This window comes from Suricata suricatta, chromosome 6 (genome assembly GCF_006229205.1).
Source record: "Suricata suricatta isolate VVHF042 chromosome 6, meerkat_22Aug2017_6uvM2_HiC, whole genome shotgun sequence".
NCBI lineage: Eukaryota > Metazoa > Chordata > Mammalia > Carnivora > Herpestidae > Suricata > Suricata suricatta.
The window spans coordinates 121,161,826-121,181,384 of NC_043705.1; the positions used below are offsets into that span (position 1 = coordinate 121,161,826).

Here is a 19,559-nt window from a genome sequence, read left to right on the forward strand (position 1 = left end):
CCCTCATCAGGCTCTGTGCTGACATCTCGAAACCTGCTTCGGATTCTGTGTCTCTTGCTTCCCCTGTTCCTGCTCTGAAAATAAATAAATATTAAAAAGAAGACATTGAATATTGCCATAAGTATTCCCTTTTAATATTGCATTTTCACTTAAAAAAATCACTTTCACATGGGGTGTGAACAATGTAACAGAAATTTTTTAAAGGATGTAGAAATACATTTCAACAAGTAATTTCTTATTCCCTATACTGAATTGCAGTTCACTAGAGACCTTTGTGTAATAAGTTAAATCAGAGCAGTCCAGATATGTTTCTTTCAGGCTATCCACCTTAAAGACGTTCTCACTTGAGGCAACAGTTGTGCCTCAGAAACTTCTGGAAGGCTTATAAAACCAGACTGGCAGGTCCCAACTTCAAAGTCAGTAGATCTGCGGGTGGGGCCCAGTAATTTACACTTCTAACAAGTTCCTAAGTGTTGCGCTCTAGTCTGGGACCACTCTTTGAGAAACATTGATTTGGGGGACTTAGGAACTTGAATTTTTAGCATATCCCTTAAGATTTGTCACAAATACCAAAGGCCTCACTTTGAGTGGGCATTTCACAAAGGCTGGGGTTAAGAAAACACACATATTTACCTTCTCTCTATGTTAGGCAATAGCCCACGTTATGCATTTAAATCCTCACAACAATTCCATCAAGTAGGTAATATTATTAGCCTCATTTTGCAGATCGGGAAACAGAGGGACAGAGAGGTTCAGTGACTTGTCCAAGGTCACACAGATGGTAGATGACAGAATGAGGGTCTGAAGCCAGAGCATCTGTTTGTGCTTCTGTGATACACTGCAGATCACTGAGGTCCCTCAACAGTCCTGGAACCACAAGTACTTTCTCTGAGTCCTTTAGATGTAGAGTTTGTAGATGGAAAACTGGCCTCTTGCTGGGATCACCTACTACAGCATTGCGGATGGGAATTAGGCCAACTGACACACCAACCTCTGCAGGAGATGCGACCCAGAAGACTTGTAGGCAGGAGCAAACTGTTCTAAGTTTTCTAAGTTTAGAATTTCACACCACTCTTTCCTGGGACTTGAACTTCCAGGGCTTCCTTCTCGCTTAGATCTCAACCCTCCCTCAGTCTGATCTGATATCCCCTCAACCTCACTGCTCCCCACCCTGTACCTGTCCCTCCTGTCTGCCTGCAGGCTCCCTCCTTCCACATTCCCTGCTCTGCCCTTGAACTGCTTGGCTTCTGCCTGAGTAGATGGCACTAGTGGATGGCCCTGGCAGGGGAGGGGGAAGGGAGGCACTGTGAGTATCATCCCTAATTTCTCTGACCCGTCTCCCCCATGTCTCTTGCCCTTGTTGGGGAAATCCAACTTCTGCTGCACAGCCCTTCCTGGGCCCTGAAACCCCTGCACCCCCCCCTTGGAGTTGCTAATGGCTTCTTGCCATTTCTAATTTTGGGGTTGCCTCACCATCCCATCTGGATTCTCAGTTCTCCTACCACCCATGCAATCAGTTCTACACTTCAATTTCCTCTATTTTAAAGCTTACTTATTTATTTATTTTGAGAGAGAGAGAGAAAGTATGCAAACAAGGAAGGGGCAGAGGGAATATCCCACATAGGCTCCTCAGTCCCATGACTGTGAGATCATGACCTGAGTCAAAATCAAGATTCAGACACTTAACCAGCTGAGCCATCCAGGCACCTCTAATTTTCTCTATTTTAAATACATTAAGTGGTTTTTCTCTCCTCATTAGACTGTGACTAGTACATCCTCATTCATCTGCTCCAATTACCCTAGATCCCTTTCTTCTTCTTAGGCACAGGTGAGCTCCTGGCCCAGGGTATTTGTACTTGCTGTTTCCTCCATGAATGCCCTTCTCTCAGAAGGTCTCGTGGCTTACTCTCACGTGTCATTACAGTCTTGGTACAAATTCCATTTTCTCAGAGAGCTTATCTGATCATCCTGTCTAAAGTAAATTACCAGGTCTCATTTTACCACACTTTTTTTCTGTTTAATTTTCTCATAAAACTCATCATTAACTATAATGAAACTGCTTATTTATGTATTTATGTACTTACTGACCGTCTTCCCACAATAGGATGTAAGCTCCATGAGAGTGGGTGTCTTGGGTATCTCGTTCATTACCGTGCTTTGATATCATGGGAAGGGCAATGTCTAGCACTTAAAAAGTGTCTATTGATAGACAGACTATCTGATAATCAAAGGATTGAATGAATGAATGTAGCTTCAGTGTAATGACCCTCTGAGAGCAAATAGGTAATGCCTTGAATGCCACCTCTGATCAATCAGTCATGTCTATAGAGAATGTGAAACATCCTGGCCTACAGAATTTTGAGTTCAATCTGGTGCCTAGAGCACATTGGATTCTCGGAAGTCTGTTAATGCAGAACAGCATTATGCAGAAATGTATCCTGGGTAAACGAATGACTTAGTGACCTGAGCTCTTTAACACTATCCATCTAAATGCTAGAGAATGTCTGCCTACCTCAAAATAATGGTTTGGGTTTTACATGTTGGATATTGTACTGCTCTTTCTGACAAGAATTGGTGGTCAGGTTTCAACAGCTTCTTACAGCAACTGATGAGACAGAAAGAAAGGTATGTGTCTCTCTATATGCTGCTGAAGCAGAGAACCTGCATGTTGTTTGTTCGAAAGTGATACCATAAAAGCAGAAAATTTAGAAAAGGAATAAATCTCAAAAGAGGAGAATTACCCATAGAAAATCACTGTTAATGATTTAGTACAAAACCTTCCAGTATCCTTTCATCACACATAAGCATTCTTTTCACAAAAACTGGTTCTTTTAGGCATAAAGTTTTATAACTTGTGTTTTTTTTCACCAAAATATGTTATGTACATTTCCCAATGCTGTTGGATAATCTTCTAGCAGACTACCATAGAACCATATTACATTTCATCATAATGTCACACATTATATGGATTTAATTATTTTTCTATTGGTGGATTTAGAGGTATTTTCATTAAAATTTTTTTTAATGTTTATTTATTTTTGAGGAAGAGAGGGGTGGGGGGCAGACAGTGAGGGAGACAGAGAATCTGAAGCAGGCTCCAGGCTCTGAGCTGTCAGCATAGAGTCTAATGTAGGGCTTAAAGTCAAGCACCATGAGATCATGACCTGAGCCAAAGTTGGACGCTCAACCGACTGAGCCACCCAGGTGCCTCAATGTATTTTTATTCTTTAATGCAATATATAGATCTTTAACATTCTCTTAGCTATAGATCTGCAGAAATGCATAATCACTTCTTTGAAATATATCATTTGAAGAGCAGTTGCTATGTTTTCTCCTTCATTAATACTTTTGCGATTTCCATTGAGCTATGCATCCATGTTATTAAAATAATTCAGGTATATTTTTTAAAACATTAGTTTTAGTGTTCTATGCCCTTCCTTTAAAAGCATTCTTCATGAATTTAATTTCATTTTATTTCTTTATCCTTGGATGTATGTCTTCCAGTTATTAAAGAATGGCAAAAAAAATGGGTGACATACTTTATGAGGACTTCCAAACACGAGTGTGGGATTTAGTTGCTCTTATAGGTGATACTCAGTTTGGCCTGGGACAACACGTTTGGTCACATTTCCCTAATTGCTCTAGAATTTTCTTGGTTCTTCAGAAGAAAAATCTTGGCATGACCTGTAATTTTTGCTACTTATGGATATAGATGTAGACACTGATACATGGACAAGATATGTGTAGTTTTAGACATAGTCATAGCTATAAAGATATGTTTTTGCCTAGAGATTTGGTAGACCATTTGTCTGATCCTTGCAAATAAAAGTATTGTCAGATATATCTAGATGTAGATTTCTTCTCATTCATTTTACCTGAAGGATGGATAACTTAAAAGTACATCTGTAGATATGTTTAGCTCTGGTAAAGTTTCTGATTATTATTTTATAGTTTTTTCTCTTCTTTATGAATAATAACTTTCTTCTTACATTTTCTTTCTGTTCCATGTCTAGCCGCCTTCTTTCCTTTGCATTTCAGGAGAGCATCCCAACTCTCTATCTCAGCTTTCACATCATGTGGTTTATTCCCTACAATGTGGGTTTTAATTTCTTTAGTGTATATCTAGTTTTTGGTAATCTTTCATTATCTTATTCTTCTCTTTCTTCATCTTGAACTGTTCCCTTCTTATTTGGGCCTGTTTTCCTCATATGCTCTTCTACTTCTGTTTTAAAGAAGTCATATCAACTTTTATTTGATTAAAGCACCTACATCTGTTAAAAATTTTCTTCTCAGATTATTAGTTCATGACTTCTCACCAATGTGCTTTGCTTCTCAGTCTTCAAAAAGCTCTTTGTTTTCCTTTTTCTCCTCCATCAGACCAAGGTTATGAATTTTTCTTGCTTTCCTTCCTTTCAGCTTTTGTGCTGATCAAAATCCATTCTCGAATTTGTATCTGGAGGTAAAGATGCAAGACAAGTCCCAGCCCAACTACCAAGTTTGGGCAGATGATAATTTTTCCCCAGTTTTGTCCTATTCTCTTTCTTTTCCCACAAATGATTATGTGATATTCTGAACGATTAAAATTGATGAAACACTATTCAGAGTTACTAGATGTTCTTCCTGTCTTTATCCAAATGGGTGAGCATCTACACCTGGAGACCACATTAAATTTGGAATTACAGCATTTGAATGCACATGGAAAGGTTGAGGGTGGGAGCAAGATACAATTCTCTCTCTGTCTTTTGAAAACCAACACATTTGAGGAAGAGAAACCAACCCCAGCCCAGTTATCTGGTTAAAACAGTCCCTGGTGACCTGAATCTAAGGGCACATAGTGGGTGATTTAAAAAAAATTCCCCCCTGGTTTTATATTTGTATTAGTCATTCTAGAATATTTTGAAATATTTTAAGTGGAGGAATTTCTGAGAGTCTATGCAATTATTTAATTCATTTGTGAAGAATAGGAAAAAATGGCCTCATCATGTATGGGTTTCAGTTTTGTTTTGACAGTTTTTTTTTTCTATTGTCAATAAAAGCTGGAGAAAAATAGAACAATTAAAATTATTACCCCAGATTGAAATAGTCTAGTGGATATGTTCAGATAATAAATAAAAGTCAAATGGGTGGGTGGGAATATCCCTCTTACCTTTAAACCACTAAAATCCTATGCTATAAAAGTCCTATGCTATAAAAGTTCTTTGCTATAAAAGACCACTGCCTTTCCATCCCAAACTGAATTAATTACTTGATTACTTCATATAATGGATGATATGTAATACACATTTCTCCCATCTCTTATTATTTCTCTCTCTTTTTAAATAAAGCCAGTCGACATAGGGATAATTTTTATCATTACAGGAAGGATCTAAATTTCAGCATTCATTTTTTTCAATGGATTAATGAGAGTTTGACTTGAGGAATTTCTGTGCCCATTACTGAGCCGTCAGTAATGTTGTTTATTTAATCTTAATTCTACTGTGTTGTTGGCAACTCATCATAGAAAATATAATCCTAGCATTTAAAATCAGCATGTATTGTCTGTTTACACATCATTTTTTTCAACAGAAATATTTTATTGAATTTAAGTAATATAATCTTCAAATACTTCATCTTAGAAATTAAAAGCATCTCTAGACATCTATAAAATTGGTGTTACCATTATGTTTTATAGTTGAAAATGAAGGAGAAAAGTCTATCCTGGTTTTCAGCAGTAAACTGTAAGAATCCAGAATTATTGAGACTAAGTTTACTAAGTTACCCCTAGACACTGAGACAGTATTATTTCTTTCCCAGGTACTTCATCTTCCATCATCTGTTACTAAAGAGATTCTAAGAGGTTCAGAATCCATTCCAACATAGAAATAGGGACAAATGGCTTCTGTAAAAGAATCATTAAAAGTATAGAGAAGAGATCTATCATTTATATTGTAAAAGGAGACCTCACCCAATTCATAGTTGGGTTTTACTGTGGGCAGAAGCTGAGTTCTCTTAGGACCCAGCATAACATAAATGCTTTCAATGTATCGCCCAATTGCCCAGAACCCACCCTCAGCAACTGGCTGATTCTGCCAATTTCTTGGAAAATAGTCTCGGCACACCCCCAAGGTCCATTTAGGCTTATTTCCCACTTCTACCTCCTAGTAATATCGGCCAGAACCAAATCTCTCAGAACCCAGGACAGCAGGGCAGAGATAAAATCTCCCTGGGTTATTACAAAGATATTGTTTTCTCTTTCCATAATGTACAGTTTTTCCATCCTCAGAGATAATAAGGCGAGGGTGTGCTGTTTCCAGATCTAGAATCACATCTACTTAAAATGGCTTGATAATTCTGTCCAAGCCAGAGTACTGTGGAGGAAGGCTAAATCCATATTTCTTTAATCGGAATAAAAAGAGCTCAGGACGTTTTAGGTTTTGATACCTGTGGTAGATACCTTCAACATGTGTCAGTAATTCCGGTTCTGACTGCACACACTTGCACTCTACCTCCTTCAGAAGACGTTTTAACGTGGAAGCATGATCTGAAAATGTTACATGGTTTGCATTTAGTTTCGTTAAAATGTCCGTCTCTTCATCTTTCCTCTGCCTAAGAAGAGCCTCTTGCTGATTTCTGCAGAAACAGTCGAAGTTGCTCAAATTCAGAAATGATTTCTTCTCTCCTATCCTCTACCTTCTTTTTCAGTTCCACAATCTTGCTGGTTTGCAGAGTTATCACTTTTTCAACTCATTCCACGTTGTTCTGCAAGGGCTCAGTGCTATATTCTAGAATTTTCCAATGATAAGAAGCAGCTTTCTTAATGGGGCAAATGTAGTGTTTCTGGTATTGAACAGAGAGACTGCACTGTGTACATAAGACCTCTAGGTCCCTCCCGCAAAAAAGGGTCGGAAACTGATTGTGCTTCTCACACACCAAATACTCTTCCTGCCTTTTCCTCTGGCTCCTTCTGACCTGCCTGTTTGGCAATTTCAGTCAAATTACTAAGCTGACAGTTGCTCCGTAAATGTTTGTTACGAAAGCAAAATCGGCAAACAGGACAGAGGAAGGTATCATCTAGATCCTTCCACATTATGTTGACGCAGGAGCGACAGAAGTTGGGCCCACAGTTTATAGTCACTGGGTCTTTCAAGTAGTCCAGACAGATTGGGCAGCCCAACTCCTCCTGGAGGCGTTCCAGCGCTGTCACAAACTCCATTTAGCAGAGAACGAAAAGGGGTGGGTGCGAACGTTCCCCTTGGCAAGGTCTGCCTTAAGCCCAAGACCCAGTGAGTAGATACTCTCCCCTAGACCTCAAAGCTATAGGTGTCACTGGCCCAACTTCTCATAGCAGCCCCTGAAATGTTGTCTAGTGTCCTGCCTCGTAGCCTGACGGCAAGAAAGATTCACTGCAGCTCTCTCACAAATTGGTCCGTGTAAATTTAAGATTAATGACTTTCTTCTTTAATAAAGTAGCCACAGGCCCAAGCAAACAATCATTTATTCCTTAACAGCCCAACAGTCCTTCTTTGGAGATCTTGTGGCCACTTTGCAAACTTGCAAACTACCTTTCCGATAAAAATCGCATGTAACGCTGTCACACCGCCTCCATTACGACTACATGGGTTTAAGCTGAGGACCGGGATCACGTATTTCTGGAGCAAGCAGTTCAGCAGCTCAGTGGCTCAAGCAAGGAACTGTGCCCTCGGTTCTCATTTTTTTTTTTTCCGTTATTAAGGAAACAATAAAAAGGTGCAATAGGAAAAAAACAGGTGTTGGGAGTTTGAAGCTAGAAGGCATAAAATATTTTTTTAAAAATTTAATGTAAATTTATTTTTGAAGGAGAAAGAAACAGAACATGAGCCCATAAGGGTCAGAGAGAGAGAGAGGGACACAGAATCCGAAGCAGGCTCCAGACTTCAAGCTGTCAACACAGACCCCAACGCGGGGCTCAAATTCACCAACCATGGGATCATGACCTGAGCTAAAGTCGGACACCCAACCGACTGAGCCACCCAAGTGCCCCAAGAAGGCGTAAAATATTAAACATACTCATCCAGCTGAAGTCAAGGTATGAAATATGGAAAGATTAAAGAGAATAAAAGACAAACTAGTAATTGTAACCATTCTTAAGAATAATGTGAGTACAATGAATTTTATATTAGAGGTGTTGGTTAGAGGGTTGAGGAGAATTCAATGCTTTAAGTTGAAGGAAAAAGTCCTTAAACAAGGGCATTTAAAATTGTTAAGAGAGAAGTTGCATGGGGAAAAGGTTATGCATCTCTATTATAAGTGTAAGAATTTTTGCAGGTTTTCTTTTAAAATGAAATGTTTGGGGCGCCTGGGTGTCTCAATTGGTTAAGCTTCGGCTCCGGTCATGATCTCACAGTTCATGGGTTCGAGCCCCTTGTCGGGCTCTGTGCTGACAGCTAGCTCAGAGCCTGGAACCTGCTTGAGATTCTGTGTCTCCCTCTCTCTCTGACCCCCCTTGCTCACGCTGTCTCTCTCTGTCTCCCAAAAATAAATAAAAAACATTAAAAAAATTTTTAAATGAAATGTTCAATCTGTTCCTACATTCTGTCTGTTATTTGCATCTCTTCTTGAATCACTCAGGCCACTCTTAGAAACCTCCAGGCACATAGCAGTACGTTTCTTAGAAGTGACTCTGTAATAATGTTGTTTATTCAGTTTTAGTTTTACTATGTTGTTGACAACTCACCTTGGAAAATATAACCCTAGCATTTAAAGTCAGCATGTATTGCCTGTTTACATATCATTTTTTCCATTATTAAGGGAAAACAAAAACAGTTTACCATGTAATCAATCAGTAAGTTTTAGTTGCCTTATTGGATCATAAATATTTCTTTCTAGAGAATAGACTCTTATGACCTAATTTGAGTTATGTATTCTATCTTTGAGTCCTCTCCTGTGGCTGTTATGTGTGTGTGTGTGTGTGTGTGTGTGTGTGCAGGGGACTGTCACACTATATTAAAATGAACACCATCAACTGTATAAATGAAGTGAGGAGAGGAAATTAAAAAGGTTGATTTCTAAAAACAAAAACAAAAACCAAAACAAAAACCTGGGGGTCTCAGAACTCAAGGAATGTGAAGTAAATAAAACCAAATTTCCATAATAGCATAATACTTTTAAAATATATGAAGATAATTATCAGCTTTCCTATGAATCTTCCCTTTCCTAATTTTTATATCATGAGATTTTAAAAACATCTTCATAGGATTTTTATTTTATTTTATTATTTTTTAATAGTTTATTGCCAAATTGGTTTCCATACAACAGTGCTCTTCCCCATGAGTGCCCTCCTCCATCACCACCACCTCTTCCCCCCTCCCCTTTCAACCCTCAGTTCGTTTTCAGCATTCAGTCATCTCTCGTCTCTCAGGTTTTGCGTCCCTCTCTCTCCCCAGCTCTCTTTCCCTCTTCCCCTCCCCATGGTCCTCCATTAGGTTTCTCCTGGTCTCCTGTTAGACCTACTTCATAGGATTTTGAACCCCTCATCTTTCTTAATTTGTCTAAAATCTAGGGCATACTTTTCACTGGCTACCATGAACTGTGAGATGAATGTCGCCTCCCAGGCCCCACCTTTGGTAAGTGAGGAAATTATTCTTATAGGCAGAAGCTGCTTTATGTCATTATACAGAGTCCTGTGCTCAGGAAGGGCCCATGTTTTTCGAGTATTTCGCTGTCAGCATCTTTTTTTATTATTTAAAAAAATTTTTTTTAACGTTTCTTTATTTTTGAGAGAGACAGAGTGCAAGTGGGGGAAGGGCCGAATGCAAAGCAGGCTCCAGAGTCCGAGCTGTCATCAGGGCCCAACACTGGGCCTGAGCCACAAGATCCTGACCTGAGCTGAAGTAGGGCACTTAACCACCTGAGCCTCCCTAGCGCCCCTCTTCTGTCACCATCTTGAAATTCTTAATAAGTTTTGAACACGGGGAGAGGAAGGGGGAAAGGGGGGGGGGCGCGGAGTGAGTGAGGGACACAGATGATCAAGGAGACTACTGAATACTGAAAAGGAACCATGGACTGAAGGGGGAGGTGGGATGAGGGAGGGGGTGATGGTCATGGTGGGGGGCACTTGTTGGGAGAAGCACTGGGTGTTATATGGAAACCAATCTGACAATAAACTATTAAATAAAAAATTAAAAAATTAAAAAAAAAAGAAGCATTTTGTGGACAATGGAGAAATTAAAAAAAAAGTTTTGAACAAAAGTCCCACATTCTCATTTTGCATGGGCTCTAAAAATTATGTAGTTCTTCCTGCATTCCTAATGGAGAAGCACCTATTTGCTGTCTCTATTTCCTAGGAGATAAAGCTGACAATAAGGCAAGGTAGGAGATTTTCAGGGTTTTTTTTTTTTCACTTACCAATACTTCCAGAGATGTTCACTATGTGTAACTTACTCCCATAGTCATGCTCAGAGCTTTTGATCAAAATCCAACTCCAAAATATTTCCCTTAAAAAAATCAAAATTGCTTCCAAAAAAAGAATAACATATCTTTATTGGAAATTACAAACATGACATCTCTACAATTCATAAACTAACAGCTTTAATATTTTATTAGACTTTCTAAAGATCTGGCTTTCAACATAATTATGATTAGTCAGCATCTACCAAGTTTTGTAAATTATAAGTTAAATGGTATTATTTTATTATAAAAATACATATTTTCAACCTTTAAAAAATGAGTCCAGGAAAATCATAAAAAATACATTTCTAAAGTTGAAGAAAGCTCCAATGATTCCTCCACTCAGAAATAGACACTCTGATTATTTTGAATATTTTTCCTAGACTCTTTATCTCTGCATATTTTTCACAGATGAAATTATACCATATAACTGATTTCTAAGCAAATAAGTATTCACAAATAACAAATCAGAAAAAATATCTGAGCGGGGTTCAGTAACAGATTACACTCCTCTACCCTCCAGTATTCGGTTTCCTAATTGCCACTACTATTCTCTTTGCTCTCTTACTTACACACTCCTGACTCACCCTTTGAACCACAGCATGTCTCCATTGGCATCTAGGAGATTGAGGCCAGCGATTCTGCTAAATATTCCAAAATGCACAAGAGAGTCCACCCCTCCCCCCACAATAAAAACTACCGAGGGGCGCCAGAGGGGCCGAGGGGCGCCAGAGGGGCTCCCGCTCTTGGTTTCAACTCAGGTCATGATCCCAGGGTTCATGGTTTCAACTCCTGTGTTGGGCTACATGTGGAGCCTGCTTGGGATTCCCTCTCTCTCTCTTTGCCCATCCTCCACTCATGAGCGAAAATAATAATAAAATAATATTTTTAAGAAGCCAACCATAATGCCAGTACTGCTGAAACTGAAAAGCTAGTTTAAATAATTCTGGATTTACTACTTGATGCAGTTAGAAAGGAGAAAAGAAATGAAAGGTATATGAGCACTTGGGTGGCTCAGCTGGTTAAACTTATGACTCTTGGTTTCAGCTCAGGTCATGATATCACAGTTCATGAGTTCAAGCCTTGTATCGGGTTCTGTGGTGGCAGCATGGAGCCTGCTTGGGATTCTCCCTCCCCCTCTCTCTGCCCCTTCCCTTATCTTTCTCTCAAAATAAATAAACATTTTTTTTAAATGAGAGATACAAATATTGAAGACAACTTATTTTTGCAGAAGATACAATTTTGCACTGGTCCATGCAAAGAAGCCATTTAGAACAAAATACAAAAAAGTAATGTGCATTACAGCTTGTGATATTTTAAGGTGTCAACCACAAACCAAATGTGTATAAATGAGCAAATGTTAGCATTTATTTTTTATAACTTGTTATTTTTTGCAAGCATTTTAATTTTTAATCAAATCTACTTTTTTGTCAGCAAATGTGGTTTGGAATTAAGTTTTCTGCAGGAATTTGCTGTGATGTTTCAGAGGAAAACATTCTGAAGTAGTTGCCCAGATTGAGAAGCTGGTTTGTGTATCAGTAATACTGTCTCCTTCACTGAGAAAGTCTGACTAAATAGTGTGCTTACTGATGCTGTGAATTGTGAATTACATAAACGCTAATGCGTTAACTTTGTGAACATTCTCTTTATTCTTTTACCATATGAGTTGATCATAAACAAGTGTCATTGCATGGTGACGTGCAAGGGTGGGTTCTCAAAGAAAGAAAAGTCTGTTGAGAATATTAGAGCTATGGAAAAATCTCTTTGTGTTTTGGGTACAAACATTTTAAAGACGCAAAATGGACATACAGACTTAGTTTTCTCTAATACCTTATGTATTTTAATAACTTTAATGCTTCAATGCAAGAAAAGGATGCAATGTGTTTTATGACAACAGTTACAATTAAAGAGCAAAAATGAAAGTAAAAAACTTGGAACAATGGTTTCTACAGACCACTGTGACATTTTTCATAATTTGACCATAATTAACAATAAAGCCTGCAATGATCTCAGTATTGCATACTTGCAAAAAGCAATCACTGAAAACTCCCAGATTTGATAGGATGCTTTGAATTTTATTTTCTGTCAAAAGGTACAATTTAGGAAATTTATTAGTTTTAATCTACTTCTTTAAATCAGAAGATATTGCAAATTTGTAAGCTTTAAGGATAAGCTGTTGGACTTGAATATCAATGAAAATTGAAGATGGAGTTTGAAAATTCAGCTTTATTTTGAGGGGAAAAAGGACATAAATGAATATTGAGAACTTTATGGCATTGCTTTAACTTGTCATTGCCATTCCCATGAGCATACTTCTTTTTTTTTTTTTTAATTTTAAAATATTTTTATTTATTTTTAAGAGATTGAACATGAGCAGAGGAGGGTCAGAGAGAGAGACACACACAGAATCTGAGGACAGGCTCCAGGTTCTGAGCTAGCTGTCAGCACAGAGCCTGACGTGGGGCTCAAACCCATGAACTGTGAGATCATGACCTGAGCGGAAGCCGGACACGCAACCAACTGAGCCACCCAGGCGCTCCTCATGAGCATGCTTCTGCAAGGCGAGTTTCTCTTGTATGTAAGTTGTTAAAATAGTTTAGACATCTTTGTCTCTCGGTGAGTAGCGTCCTCAGTCCAGCCTCGAGAAGACACATGCAAAACACAAGTTAGTTGGCTACATTCAAAACCTTAAATATTGATAAATATGGTTATTCAAAATATGTGTTAGGTATTTGATGTTAGAAATAAACTGTGGTGAGGGACTAGAATTTGTATAATTAAGCGCTGATCCAAAAAATATGAAAAAAGTAAGAAAGTTATTAAAGAGACTTTCTCTCTAAATGTTGCTAGGTCCAAGTGGTTTTCAGATGATTTCTTTTAAACTCGTAAAGAAAGATGAGATGTAATATTTAAATTGTTCCAGAGGAGAGAGAAAGGAATCACCCCATTCTTTATAAGGGTCATCATAATAATATCATAATAGTAAGATCATAATAACCCTGACGTGAAAACAAGACAAAATAGAAAATTACATTTAAAAACTCACATAATATGATTATAAGCACATATTAAAACAACTCCAGAATAAAATGATAATTCAATAATAGAAAAACCATTTAAATAATATAATTCATGCACCATATTAATAGGTCAAAGGAGAAAAAAAACATAAGGATTATAGTAGACAGATGCCAAATCGACATTTGACAATGTTGAACATCCATGGTTGATGTTTAAAGATTAGAAAATGAATATAAATGGTTACTTTTTGATGTACATATATTAACAGGACAGTCAGACAGTCAGACACACACACAAGCACCCCAGGCTGAAGGGCAGCATCATGCTGGCTGATGAAATGTCAAAGCTCTTCTCATAAACTAGGAGCAAATCAAGATCTGCCACCATTATTGTTTAATGTCGTTTCCATAAATCTCTCTTGGAGAGATTTGAAGCTCTAATATAGATGTGAATGTGGCAAATTGAATAATGAGTCCCTAAAGATATTCTTGGGAGCTGTGAAGATGCTTTATTATATGGCAAAAGGGAATTTGCAGATGTGATTAAGGTAACAGAATTTAAATAGGATGATTATCCTGGATTATAGATGAGCTTAATCAAATCATGGGATCCCTTAAAAGCGCATAACAAGAAATTGGAGATTTCCAGTGTGGGAAGGATTTGACATACTGTTGCTGGCTCTGAGATGGAGGGGCTTACATGCAAGGGCTTGAAAGAGACCCCTGTGTGCTATGGGAGACCCCCAAATGACAGTCAACAAGGCAATAGGGATTCCACTGACGCTGGATTCCATGGACACTCAGCTGGGAAGCAGGCGATCCCCACAGCCTCTCCCCAAGAACCCCGTGAGACAATACCATGATTTTCATCTTAGTGAAACCCATTAAGGAGAAACCAACCCAAACTTCTGATCGGCAAAACTGTGAGATAACACATTTGTGTTGTTTTAAGCTGCTAAATTTTTGTAATTTGCTACATCAATGTTATGAATTGAGTTGGATTCCCCAAAAGTCATAGGCCTAATTCCCAAGGTGACTGTATTCAGAGACAGGATCTTTAAGGAGGCAGTTAAGATTACTTGTGGTCTGGAGCACCTGGGTAGCTCAGTGGGTTAAGCACCCAACTTCAGCTTCAGGTCATGATCTCACAGTTCGTGAGTTCTGGGCTCCACACTGGCAGTGCAGAGCCTGCTTAGGATTTTCTCTCCCATGCCCTCTCTCTCTGCCTATCCCCCGCTTGCTCATTCTCTCTCTTTCAGAATAAATAAATACACTTAAAATAAAAAAGATTAATTGTGGTTACAAGAGTTGGATCCTAATCCTTATAAGAAGAGGAGAAAAAGCCAGATCCTCATCCCACCCCTACCCCACACAGAATAAAGGCCCTGTGAGAACAAGAGAGAAAATAGCATCTGCAAAAAGAAGAGAGAGGCCTCAAGGGATGCTTTGATCTTGGACTTCAGGCCTCAAGAACTGTGAGAAAATACATCTCTGTTGTTAAGCCCCCGCTAGGTAGTGGTATTACTGCAGCTGCCCTAATACCCCAGCAGATTAATGCAGGCAGTAATAGAAAGCTAAGAGTTAGCGACATCACAGAGAGGGGACTGACTCTTTCAGGGTGAGATACCTGGGTTTGTTGGTTTATTTACTTACTTGACAATCTATTTTTACAATTTCAAAATTTTATCTATGTGATCAAACTTATCCGTCTTTTATGGCTCTGGATTTTATGTCTTGCTTAGAACAATCATTGGATCTCTCCATCCATCATTCCTCACTGTCTCTAGGATAGCTTTTCAATATTAGGGCGCATAATGGGCTTTCTTCTCCTACCCAACCTTGCTTCGTTTTTCAAAGCTTTCTTCTATTAACTTCTTTTTCCTGTTTACTAGTTTCCTTGAATACCAAGAACAGCCAGTGGTATGTGATAGGCACAAAATAAGTTTGTCTTGACTAAATGCAATTACTCTTAAGAGATGCTTTATCTAATTGCCTTGTCTCAATTTCTATTGATCTGTTTTTAGTGGCTTCTTCTCCCCACTGACCGTTGTGGGCAAGAAGTAGGAAAATTCGACCATATACATATTTTTGCCTTAACTAATGATTATCGTATCGATAGAATGTTAATATTTGCATGTTGATTGGACAGTTCAACCACTCATACACCATATATTGTGTGGCCGATTAAAGCAAAAAGACATTTCTTAAACACTCCAATCCTGTTCAAAGCAATAACCAAGACTTCTCTTTACTTCTCTTTACTTTTGGCTGTTATTTCAGATTTTCACACTACATTGTTTTTTTTTTTTTTTTTTAACCCAGCACTCATTAGCTGTTCTTTTGACTCCTTTTCATGCAGTGATGTAGATACTGTCTTAACTCAGACCATAGGTAGTGGTGTTTTGGGGTCTTTTACAGAAGCTCATAAGATCTCATTGTTTGACTCTTTTCCTAACACAATGTTCAGTGAGGTCAAGTTAGTCACTTGAAATTGGTCTTGGTGGAGGGCTGCTTGGGGGCTTCATAGGTTAAGCATCTGACTCTTGATTTCAGCTCAGGTCATGATCTTACAATTCGTGAGTTCAAGCCCCACATGGGGCTTCACACCATTAGTGTGGAGCCTGCTTGAGATTCTCCCTCTCCCTCTCCCACTTCCCCTCCCCTGTTCTCTTCATCTCTCTCAATACATAAATGAACAAACACAAACTTAAGAAAAAAATAGAAATTAGTCTTGGTGGGAGTATGGACACCAAAGAAATTGGTGTCTGCTAAATGCTACAAATCAGTCTTTTCCCCCCCCAGGAATCACTGGCTCCAGGATTCAAACTATAGCACCAGTTAGTCTTCCCCATGCCCTGGCCAGTTATATGGGAGAGAATGGGACACAAGAAGGTGAGATAATCCTCTTATGCTGTGATTATACAGTATTTTCTAAGATTACTCAGAGGAAGATTTAGATGCCCCCTGGAAGGCCGTTTTCAATGCTCATATTATTGCAATCTGATGTTTGAAAACCTTAGGGTTTTTTTTTTTTTTTGTAAAACAGAGATCAAAAAGAGCAGTTTTTATTTTACATTTTATTTAAGTTTATTTATAAATTTTTTTTACTGTATTTATTTTAGGGAGAGAGAGAGAGACAGCATCAGCAGGGGAGGGGCAGAGAGAGAGGGAGACACAGAATCCGAAGCAGGCTCCAGGCTCTGAGCTAGCTGTCAGCACAGAGCCCGACGCGGGGCTCGAACCCATGAACCACGAGATCATGACCTGAGCCGAAGATGTACGCTTAACTGACTGAGCCACCCAGGTGCCCTGAGTAGTTTTTATTTTAATAAAATAAATAATTTAAAACTCTAAGCTTAAAATTTTATACAAGGTCATTTTAATAAACCAAATGTCTATTAATAGGTAATGTTAAATAACATATTAAACCCATATAAAGGAACACCATACAGTGGTATAATGACTATATATGTTCTTTGCATAAAAATTATCGTTAACCAGAAAAAGTAAATAGCAGAAAAATGTGTATCTTATGATAACACTTATGTATACAAAGCCATTGAGAAAGGCATTTGAGGGGTCTCTGAGGTGCTGATGATGCTTTATTTCTTCATTTGAATGGTGGTTATATATCAGAGTGTTCAGTTCGTGGCAATTTATGACGCCATAAAATCATGATATGCCTACCTTTGTATGTGTGTGTTATACTTAAAAAGTTTACTTACAAATAAAGGTATGTGTGTATATACGTGTGTGTATAATTTCTTAGAAGAAAACTTACAAATAAACAATTATTCCTAGTGTTTTCTTCTGATGACATTGGGAACTAGTGAGAAGACTCTTACTCTCTACCCTTTGTATTTTGTATTGTTTGAATGTTTTACAATGAGTGTATATTATTTTGTAGAGAGGATAAAAAAGTGTCCCTAAGGGACTATTTAAACAACTACACATCAGTTCACTTTACCTTGAAAATTGATGTTTTACTTTCCACGTTTGACTGCTCCTTGGGCTCTATTAGAATCTCCAGATGGTGGGGAGGACCATATCCTCCCCTGTGATTAAGAAACACACAAACAAAGGTGACACATCAGAAATATAAAATCTGCATGACAGCCTTCTTCAGAGGAGTCGCATTTATCTTCAAAACCCAAGTAAATTACCAGAGTGGATACAAATTCCATTTTGTGACATCTTTGTTGAGAGGCGAATGATAGTTGACCAGAAGCCTGCAAGCCCATGCATGGCCCTTACTCTGCTCCTGGGGGGCACTTAGATAAGTATTTCAGTTTTAAAACATTTTTTGAAAGTTAGGATGAGAAAGTATTTGAGGACTAGAGACACAGGGTATTTAAGTAATTTGTCCAAGGCTGGTCTTAAAAGCCTTCAAGGGGTCTAAGAGAGAGCTCTTTACAGACTAAAGTATACATATTTCTTGAGACTCCAAACTGAGGTCTCATCCACTGGAAAATTGATTTTTAAATCTATTTTAATCTGACCAGAGCTCCTGTATACAGCTGTTCAACTACACGGAGGCTAAGGGGAGTCAGGAACTGAAATCCAGCTTCTGTTCCTCTCACATGGCTGTCATGTTGGCACCCTCCCCCAGAGGGGACACCATTTTCCAAACCACATAAAGCCTGGTGCGTGGTCTGGAGGCTGGTGGTGATCCTACTTGGACCAATATTACAGGCCAGAAAGCAGGACTATTTCTTTTGCATTAGTCATTGGAATACCCTTGGGAATATAAGTCATTTGAGGCCATTCCTTAAAACAATGTTGGATTAGGTTCATCTATATTTCTGACACTTTTAGAGCCTAAGACTTTTGGTTATACCAAAATCAAGGAAATACCTAGAAACGTTTATCTTAACTTCAGCATTGATAATTTTTTAAGCTATATCTTGGATTAACATTTTAAATCTGTGATATCTGGGCTGGCAAAAGGGCTTATAGTATATTGTAGGTTTTAATCCCTTTGAGGTAAATCAATAATGAACACGTTATTATTAGACCAGACAGTCCTAGGCTAGGAGTCTGAAATTTGCCTTTTCATTCTGCCTGCCCACCTCGAATTAGGTTTGGGGGAAATATCTTCTCTCCCAATGCTGGCTCTGGCCAACTAACTTCTTGGTCAAATCCTAATTTGTGGAGAGTATATCACACAATTTATATCTGCTCCAAACTCTGGCTAAGATCCTAGCCTTATTATTCTTGTGGAGCAAGAAGGCAAACGGAAACAAGAGAGGGGTGCACTATTGCTTATTAAACTCTCTTGTCCCTCAGAATCTCTGAGGAATGAAGGGGTGGCCAAAACAATTATCCCTTCTTGGGAGAAGAATGCAAAGCTCTGGTTCTACCTTAAGATTCAGGATACACCCTGTATCTCCCTGGGCATGGGGGTAGAGTGGTCAGGAAAAACAAGAGCTCTTCTGTGTCTATACCCGTTTATCATTCTACTTTGGGGTGTTAAGAGATTCAGCTATCTGGTATCTAATGATCCTCATGTCCCTGCTTTTCACGTGTGGCTGCAGGAATTCTCTGAATGACTGTCATGGACCTGAAAATATATGCCCAACTCAGAGAGGGCCTGGGCCCCTGCTCTACCATGCAGCATGCCACCACATGTGTTCCTGGGCCACCCCAAGACTTCCCCATCTGGGGCAGAGCACTGGACATTGGTAGAAGACATAGAAAGATGGCCAACAGCATTGTAGGACAGGTGGGAAGGTGGCTATTATGCTGCCTTGACAACAGCTCTGCCATCTCTACCCAAAGTTGATGTTGAAAACCTCTGAGGAGCTGGGTCTAGTCTCTAGGTTACTTTTATCTCTGCCCCTGCAACCTGCTATGTTTACTTCAGGCAACCTTTCCTTCTCACTGAGTTACAGTAAATAACTGTAAACCCTCAGTTCATCCTGCTATGCCTGAAAACCAACCTGTCCAGTTTGCAGTTCATGCCAACCCTGGAGTTCTGCCCGAATACTTTATTTAAGTTCTGTGCAGTTCTCTAAAACTCTTGCTGCAATTTCAAAAGCCACAATTTGGAGGTTTGAAAGTGAGAATTTAATAGTCAAGAATTCTAGTATTTCAATAAAACTTGACCAAAGCATACATTATAAATGTTTACACACA

The 19,559-nt window shown here is 38.7% G+C and overlaps 1 pseudogene; it reads right to left on the reverse strand.

Annotated features, from left to right (window-relative positions):
- Positions 1 to 5,798: 5,798 nt before the first annotated feature.
- Positions 5,799 to 7,192, reverse strand: LOC115294705 (annotated as a pseudogene).
- Between the last annotated feature and the right edge of the window lie 12,367 nt (positions 7,193 to 19,559).